Here is a 9,481-nt window from a genome sequence, read left to right as displayed (position 1 = left end):
ACAATATTATGTAAAAATTTGCTTAATCTAGTTATGTAGGTAGACAGTCTAAATTACATATTTTAGTCTTACAAACTTCCAAACTTAGCAGTACTACACACTAGGGCTAGACATCACAAGCCCAACCTATCAGAACCGACCGATCCACTAACAGAGAAACTGAAACGGGCGGGTCAAACGGGTCATCGGGTTAGAATACCGGTTACATATGGGTGTAGGGTTGGTTCGGATTTGTAAATAACAACAGTCTATACCTGAACCCACCCCAGTCTAATCTACTTATGAAACCTTAAGTATAAAAGCAAAAAAAAATTCAAATCAACCCTAATTTCTCTTTATCTCCTATGAGCAGTAGTCGTCCCGCCGTGGTCCTTTCTCACTTTCGTAAGTTTCTCTTTCTCAATGTCTCACCTCTCTCATTCTTGGAGCTCTACAACTCTGTTATTATCATCTTTCTCAAACTCTCAGCTTCCGTTGAATCTTGTTATTCCCTTTCTCTATCAAAATTTTTTGTTTTTCTATTTTGGGGGTTTCTTTTTCTAACTCTTTTATTTTTTCTTGTTATTCTGAACTGGACAACATTGGCTTGAATAATTAGAGAGTAGAGACTAACAAAGAAACATACTATTAAAAGGTTTGTTTTTTATCTTTCAATATTATCTTTTTACTTTATTTTTATTTTATTTTATATTAAGTTTGTGATTATATCTTTCTCCTTCTCATTCTTTTTGTTATTCTATCAACTTCTTTCTGTTTTAGGGTTTTGACTTTCTAACTTTTTTTGTTTTTGCTTTTTATTCTTAAGTGAACAACTTTGGCTTGAAAGATTAAAGACTAAGGAAAACACAATTAAAAGGTTTGTTCTGTAACTTTTGATTTTTTGCATATACTCTGTGTTAATTTTAAATTTATGTTAAGTTTTGTGATTAAATTTTTCCCCTTATGGTTTTTCCTATTACAATACTAAGGATATTTGATGTTGTTTAATCTTTTAATATGTTTATTTTTTCTTTCTCTTTTTAGCCTACTGAATCTACCAAATGAAGACATGGTTTAACATAGGAATAATGTTAGTTTGTTTATCTTGTGCTTATCAATATCTTTTTGTTATTAAGTACTGATTTTCTTTTGTATTAGTTTTTTGATTTTGAACTTGTTCATTGTTCTAACATTTTATTTTTTTATATTTTTTTTAACCATATGAGCCTTACAAATTGACAGATTGGAATTTTGCTTTTACAAGGTATCTTAAGAGATTAGTTTATTTATTTATTTATTTATTTGTTATGCTTTTAATCATTCTATATTTTAAAATTTTTTATTTTCATTCATCTTTGTTTTAAAATATATATATGGTTTAGTGATTAAAATTTTTTAATAGAGCTAAATTAGGTCTGAGGGACCAAATGTTAATCTTTTTATTTGCACAATGTTTTTATTTTTATATAGGGTCAAATCTTTTTAATTTTTGCTTATGCCATACCATACCCTAGGTTTAAGTTGTTTGGACATATTTAAGGTTGATTTATTAAAATGTTATTTGTTTCAGTTTATATTTATTTATTTAAATGTTTCCAATTTTAAAAGTTTTAAGATTAGGGATTTTGTTTTTGGACTTCAAATTTTGTTGATCTAGTTTGTTTTTAATTAATTGTACTTTTTTTTTATTCAGTTTGTGTTTTTGGATAGTTTTTTAGTCTTATTGTTTTGTTGTTTGTTTTTTATTCTTGTCATTTTTTTTACTCACTGTATTATGAGAAGTTTTTTATTTTTCATTCTACATTGTTTTAAATAATATATATGATTTAGTGATTAAAGTTTTTTAATAGAACTAAATTAGGTATAGGCGAATAAAGGTTAATCTTTTTACTTATACACTTTTTTTTATTTTTTTATTTAGGGTTCAATCTTTTTTATTTTTGCTTATGTCATGCCCTAGGTTTAGATAGTTTGGACATCATTTAAGGTTGGTTTATTAAAATTTTATTTGTTTCAATTTATATTTATTTATTTAAATGTGTCCAATTTTAAAAAGTTTTAAGATTATGGTTCTTGTTTTTAGACTTCAAGCTTTTTCAATCTAGTTTGTTTTTTTCTAGTTTTGTATTTTTGGTTAATTCTTGTATTGATATTGTTTTGTAGTTTGATTTTGATTTTTATCAAGTTTTTTTTTTTTTATTTACTGTTATATGAGGAGGTTTTAACGGTGAAGGTTTTATGTTTAGTTTGTTTCTTAACTAACTATATTTTTTAACATGCTCATGTGTTTAGTTTGTTTCTTAACTAACTATATTTTTTAACATGCTCATGTTTTTAGATTAATCTTTTCTATTTTTAGGGTTTTTGTTGTTTAGTTTTTTTCTACTGGTTGGTTATTAATTCTATTTTTTTTGTTGTTTATTAATTATCTGTATTTTTTAACATGTTTGTGTTCTTAATTAGTTTTTTTTTTAATTCTCATCATTTTTTTATTTTGTTTTAATTCTTGTTAGGTTTTTTAACTTACATTAATCTAATAATGTGTGTTTATGAACTTCAAGCTTTCTTCTTTGTAGTGTGTTTTTAACTAATTGAATTTTTTTTATCATGTTTGTTTGTTTTGTTAGTTTTTTTTTTTATTGTTATGTCTTTTTTTTTTTGGTTGGTTATTAATTCTGGTTTTTATTCTGACGGTTTGTGTTTAATTCTGGTTTTGTTAGTGTGGTTCTAGCTTTAGAAGATGGAGCAAGGAGATGGTAGTCGTCAAGGAGGACAACAAGGAGTAACGGAACAATATCACTGTAAGTTTGTTATGCTTAATTATGTATGCTGATGCTTAATATGTATACTTGTAAATGGTATATATGATTCTATTTAATATACATGCTTGCAAATATTTTATGTTTAATTTGTATTTATGCTTCTTGTTTAATTAGTATATTGATTTGCAACTATTTTATGCTTAATTAGTATATATTCTTTTATCTTTAATTTGTATGTATGCATGTTTTATTCTTAATATGTATGCTTGCAACTATTTTATTTTTAATTAATATGTATCTATTATTAGGGATGGGAATAGGCTAGGCCGTCCGTTAAGGGCCTATGGCCTGGCCTACTTATGGCCTGGCCTGACCTATTTAATATAAAGGCTAGACTCAGACTATTTTTAAAGCCTATTTATTTAAATAGGCCAGACTCAAGCTTATAAAAAAGCCAATTAGGCCTGACAGGCCGGCCTATATATTTTATTATTTTTTAATATTATTTATTTATTATTATTATTATTATTATTATTATTATATTAATAATATTATTTCCTATTTTAAATTCTATAAATTAAGCAATTACTCAGTAAGCATTCCATATTAAGTAATTGTTCCATATTCGGTAGCATTCCATATTTGATAGTCATTCCATATTTGGTAGTTGTTCAATTAGTCAATCACTTAGTAGTCTTCCATATTTGTTTAAGAGGCAATAATGAGTGTGTTTGTTTCAGGGAAAAAACTCTATTATTTGACACACAAAATTATTTTTTAGGGTTTAAAGGATGTTTGTTTCATATTTTTTAAAAATTATTTTAAATAGGCTTACAGGCCAGACCAAACTTTTAAAAAGGCCAGGCCAGGCTGAAAAAGAAGCCTATGATAGGCCGTAGGCCAGACTTAGGCCTAAAAAATAAATTGTAGGCCAGACTCAGGCCTTTCAAAGCTTGGCCTAGCCTGGCCTATTCCCACTCCTATCTATTATCCTTAATTTGTATGTATACTCCTTCCTTAAGTACTTTGTATGCTTCATATGTATACTTGCAACTATTTTTGTTTACTTAGTACATATCCTTTATGCCTCTAAATATTATGTATTCTTGTGCTTAATTAGTATTTATGTAATTCGCCAAACAATCTATTACTACTTATTAATTAAACATTCTAACTGTCTAAAAAACTTTAAATAGTTTAACTATAAAAAAAAATTAGTAATGAAAAGCCACACTTTAACTATTAAAAGAATTAAACAATTAAACTCTTAAAATGTTTTAGTAATGGAGAATTCTCAACCAACACAACCAGCTATTGCTGCAAATGGGCTTCCTCTTCTTCCTATGGATAGTAAAAAAAGAAAACCCAATGCTAGTGGTCCTAGAAGAAGCTCTAAATTTTGGTTGGACTTTAACATTCTATCCGATGAGTCTATCCCTACTACTGCTTGTAAACATTGTCACCAAAGACACATGGAACCTCGAACATGAAAGCTCACTCTGAGAAATGAAAAAGTAATTTAGCCCACATTCTTAATGACCCACTCAAAGAAACTTTTCTTTTGGTGAGGGAGGTAGTTTGGTTCCATCAAGCCAAAGGTTCAATGTCCAAGCATGTATGAATGCCATTTTCCTTTTTGTTATTCTTGATGAACATTCCTTTAGAGTGGTTGAAGGTGAGGGTTTTAAACAATTATGTAGACAATTGCAGCCACAAATGACCATCCCTTCAAGGAGGACAATTGCTAGGGATTGTTTTCAGCTATATCTCGATGAAAATTTTAAGCTTAAGGCATATTTCAAATTTGATTGCAGTAAGGTAGCTCTTACTACAGACTGTTGGACGTCCGTTCAAAATCTCGGTTATATGACCCTTACTGCTCATTTCATTGATAAATAATGGAACTATCATAAACGCATTATAAACTTTAGTTTAGTGCCAAATCACAAATGGGACACTATTGGTATGAAAATTGAAGAGGTCTTGAGGGAACGAGGTCTTAAAAATGTGTCTACAATTATCGTTGACAACGCATCATCCAATGATGTGGTTGTATCTTATTTGAACAAGAGATTTAAGAACAAGAACGGACTAATGGGTGAAGGGGATTATTTTCATATGAGGTGTTGTGCCCATATCTTGAATTTAGTAGTCCAAGATGGATTAACATAACAAGATTTATCTATTCGTAGAATTCGCAATGCAGTTAGGTTTGTTCGGTCTTCTCCACAAAGAGCTTTGAAGTTTAAGGAATGCATTGATATTTCTAATATAAAATGTAAAAAACTTCTTAGTCTTGATGTTTCCACAAGGTGGAATTCAACATACATGGTGTTAGAAGCTGTTGAAAAGTATCAAGCAACTTTTGATAAATTAGAGGGTGAGGATTCTGGGTATTTGACTTGGTTTGGGGTTGTTGGTCCTCCTACTTCTAATGATTGAGAAAAAGTTCAAGCATTTGTGGGGTTTTTAAAGATTTTCTTGGAAGCAATAAAGGTATTTTCGTCGTCACAACAAGTGTCGTTGCACACAACTTTTCATAACTTAGCTTCTATTCAATGTGAGCTTGATAAAACATCAATGAATCTAAATACTATTCAGGTTGTAATGGATTCATATATAAAGGGAAAATATGATAAATATTGGGGTGAAATTGAAAAAATCAACCATTTTCTTTATTTTGGAGTGATATGTGACCTTCATTATAAATTAAGGTATATTGAGTGTACTTTTAATGACTTGTATGGTGAGAAAGTTGGTAAGGTGAAGGTTGAAAATGTTAAAGGTAGTTTAATGAAATTGTACAATTTGTACAAATCTGCCCATGATCGCACTGTTGTATATGTTGCTGTCTGATCTGGAAACAATTCCCCTGTTGAACAATCTACCCCCTCCCCCCTAAAAATCCATCAATTTTTGTACGAGTTGATGCCTTTAAACAACACTTAAAAGAAGAAGATTCTATTGATAAGGAAAACGAACTTGAGAGGTACTTAAGTGACGCTTGTTCAGTAGATTGTGAGAAATTCAACATTTTGATTTGGTGGAAGCAAAACAGTACTCATTACCCTATTTTGGCAGCAATGGTAAGAGAAATTCTAGCCACACTAATGTCAACTGTAGCTTTAGAGAGTGCATTCAACATAGGTGGAATGGTTTTAGACACATATAGGAGTTCCTTGAGTCCAAAAATGATAGAAGCTTTGATCTGCACTCAGAATTGGTTGAAGCCCTCTTTCTCATCCTTTAAAGACCTTATTTTTACATAATATTTTGAGATATATGTGAATGTTGTGATTGGTTGCGTAATTTGTCTATGTACTTGTTTAATTAGACTATTTCTGTTTATTGTAAATTAATTTTTAATTTTAATTGCTTATTCATTGTAGAACTTCAACAAGGCTCAATAACAACTAGTGGTGGAAGGCAAGAGTCTATTACTAGCGGAACAGCTGCTCCTAGGCCTGTTTAAGTTTTTTAAGTAAGAAAAAGTATACTGATGTTTTATTTATATAGTATGTAAGTGAACTTTAATAATGAACCTAATAATTATGCTAATTCAGTTTTATTTAATTACCTCTAGGTTTCAGACTTTTTGAGTTTTTTGGAGTCATATATGACTTATACTTGCACAACACATGCCTGTACTTTGATATTAATGTTTTGGCTGAAAATTGTGCTTACTTGGCATCATTTTGAACATGATTTGTTGATGTTTGTTGGGCTGGTTACTGCCAACAATTTTTGTATGTGTGATTCATGCTTGATGATCGATAGCTTTTTGTATGTTGGACTTATTGAGTTATATTTACTAAAATTTATGAAGTATTGGGTACTAATTTTGTATTTGATTGTCACCAGCTTTTAAACAAACATCACTATTGGGAACCAAACACAAACCTCCCCGTTTCACCTAGATCTAAACGTCGTTTCAAGAAGTGATAGAAGGGAAGGTTGCTCACCTCCATGCTACGGTGCTAGTGGACCAATTTTGGAAGCGGCGTTGCGAGCGGAGATTTTACCTGATTTGCTCGCAGTACCGGAAACGCACGTTAAAGCTAACGTTAAGGTAAGGGCTCCTTCCAAACTTTTAGTTGCATTTAGGGACTTATCTGTGGTTGTGTGGAAAGGAATTTGTTAGGGTTGAAGTGTTGATTTGGGGGAAAATGAATCTAAGGCTTTATGGGTAAAATCTTAGAGTTAGGTTTTGGTTATATTGATGAATGTTTCGTGGAAAATGAATTTAAACTCATTTATGTATGATTTTGAGTAAATGAAACTTGTTGTGTTTGAGTGGTGGATTGTGTCGATTTGTGTTCGTTGTTTTTGACGTGTTCTTAATTGATATTGATGAAATTTGATATGTGTATGGTTGAATTTTGTGGAAGAATGAATTGATGTGTTTTGATGTGGGTTGAAAGTATGTTTGAGTTTGTTTTGTGTGGAATTTGAAAACCATTAAGTTAAACGAGGATTAAGAATGGGGAATCTCTTAATGTCTACGTTTACTTAATGTTGTCGTGAAAATCGTTTAAGTTAAAAGAGTATTAAGAATGGGGAATCTCTTAATGTCTACGTTTACTTAATGTTGGCGTGAAAACCATTAGAGTTAAATGAGTATTAAAAATGGGGAATCTTTTAATATCTCGGTTTACTTAATGTTGTTTTGGAAAATCGTTTAAGTTAAATGAGTATTAAGAATGGGGAATCTCTTAATGTCTACGTTTACTTAATGTTGGCGTGAAAACCATTAGAGTTAAACGAGTATTAAAAATGGGGAATCTTTTAATATCTCGGTTTACTTAATGTGTGTTTGGGAAAATCGTTTAAGTTAAACAAGTATTAAGAATGGGGAATCTCTTAATGTCTTGTTTACTTAATGTTGTTTTGGAAAATCGTTTAAGTTAAATGAGTATTAAGAATGGGGAATCTCTTAATGTCTACGTTTACTTAATGTTGGCGTGAAAACCATTAGAGTTAAACGAGTATTAAAAATGGGGAATCTTTTAATATCTCGGTTTACTTAATGCGTGTTTGAGAAAATCGTTTAAGTTAAACGAGTATTAAGAATGGGGAATCTCTTAATGTCTCGGTTACTTAATGTTTTGTTTTGAAAATCATTAAGTTAAATGAGTATTAAGAATGGGGAATCTCTTAATATGTCTGTTTGCTTAATGTTTTGTTTTGAAAATCATTAAGTTAAATGAGTATTAAGAATGGGGAATCTCTTAATGTCTCGTTTACTTAATGTGTGTTTGTTTGTGAAAAATCGTTTTAATTTAAATGAGTATTAAGAATGGGGAATCTCTTAATATCTGCGTTTACTTAATGTCGTCGTGAAAATGATTTTGTGGAGAAATGAATTGTTGTGTTTTGGCGTGAATTGTGTAATAAATTTGTGAATACGTTTGAGTTCGTTCTGTGTGGAATTTGAAAACCATTAGAGTTAAACGAGTATTAAGAATGGGGAATCTCTTAATGTCTCGTTTACTTAAGTGTGTTTGTTTGTGAAAAATCGTTTTAAGTTAAATGAGTATTAAGAATGGAGAATCTCTTAATGTCTCGTTTAGTTAATATTTGTTTTGAAAATCGTTTAAGTTAAATAAGTATTAAGAATGGGGAATCTCTTAATGACTTATTTACTTAATGTTGTTTTGAAAATCGTTTCAGTAAATGAGTATTAAGAATGGGGAATCTCTTAAGGACTTATTGACTTAATGTTGTTTTGAAAATCGTTAAGTTAAATGAGAATTAAGAAGGGGGAATCTCTTAATGTCTCGTTTACTTAATATTTGTTTTGAAAATCGTTTAAGTTAAATAAGTGTTAAGAATGGGGAATCTCTTAATGACTTATTTACTTAATGTTGTTCTGAAAATAGTTTAAGTTAACTGGGCGTTAAGAATGGGGAATCTCTTAATGTCTTGGTTACTTAATGTTTGTTTTGAAAATCGTTAAGTTAAATGAGAATTAAGAATGGAGAATCTCTTAATGTCTTGTTTACTTATGTGTGTTTTGGTAAATCGTGCTGACCCGTGATAGGTGGCACCTTGGTAAACGGTACGGGCCCGTGATAAGCAGTACGTTTACGAATTACGTTTGGTAAGTTGTGCTGACCCGTGATAGGTGGTACGTTTACGACTTACGTTCCTTGTTGAATTGTGTTTGTCCGTGAGGGACTGCACAGGTGTTTGTCCGTGAGAGACTACGCCCTGGTTTAAGTTAAATGAGAATTAAGAATGGGGAATCTCTTAATGTCTTGTTTACTTATGTGTGTTGTGGTAAATCGTGCTGACTCGCGATAGGTGGCACCTTGGTAAACGGTACGGGCCCGTGATAGGCAGTACGTTTACGATTTACGTTGGGTAAGTTGTGCTGACCCGTGATAGGTGGCACCTCGGTAAACAATACTGACCCGTGATAGGTGGTATGTTTACGACTTACGTTTCTTGGTGAATTGTGTTTGTCCGTGAGAGACTGCACAGGTGTTTGTCCGTGAGAGACTACACCCTGTTAAATTGTGAATTGTTGGTTCATTTTCTCTGTGTAGTATTGTGTTATAAGTGTTAAGTGTATGTTTTGGAATTTGGTGATAACATGTTTGATTGCAATACCATTTCGAAACCCATGATGTTGTAGTATTGTGTTATAAGTGTTAAGTGTATGTTTTGGAATTTGGTGATAGCATGTTTGATTGCAATACTATTTCGAAACTCATGATGTTGTAGCGATTGCGTTATCA

At 30.9% G+C, this 9,481-nt stretch overlaps 1 pseudogene; it reads left to right on the top strand.

Annotated features, from left to right (window-relative positions):
- Positions 1–4,024: 4,024 nt before the first annotated feature.
- Positions 4,025–6,151, top strand: LOC140918846 (zinc finger BED domain-containing protein RICESLEEPER 2-like; annotated as a pseudogene).
- The last annotated feature ends 3,330 nt before the right edge of the window (positions 6,152–9,481 follow it).

Source organism: Cicer arietinum, chromosome 1, assembly GCF_000331145.2.
Source record: "Cicer arietinum cultivar CDC Frontier isolate Library 1 chromosome 1, Cicar.CDCFrontier_v2.0, whole genome shotgun sequence".
NCBI lineage: Eukaryota > Viridiplantae > Streptophyta > Magnoliopsida > Fabales > Fabaceae > Cicer > Cicer arietinum.
The sequence above is the reverse complement of the archived record's forward strand: the minus strand, read 5'-3'. Positions and strand labels throughout refer to the sequence as shown.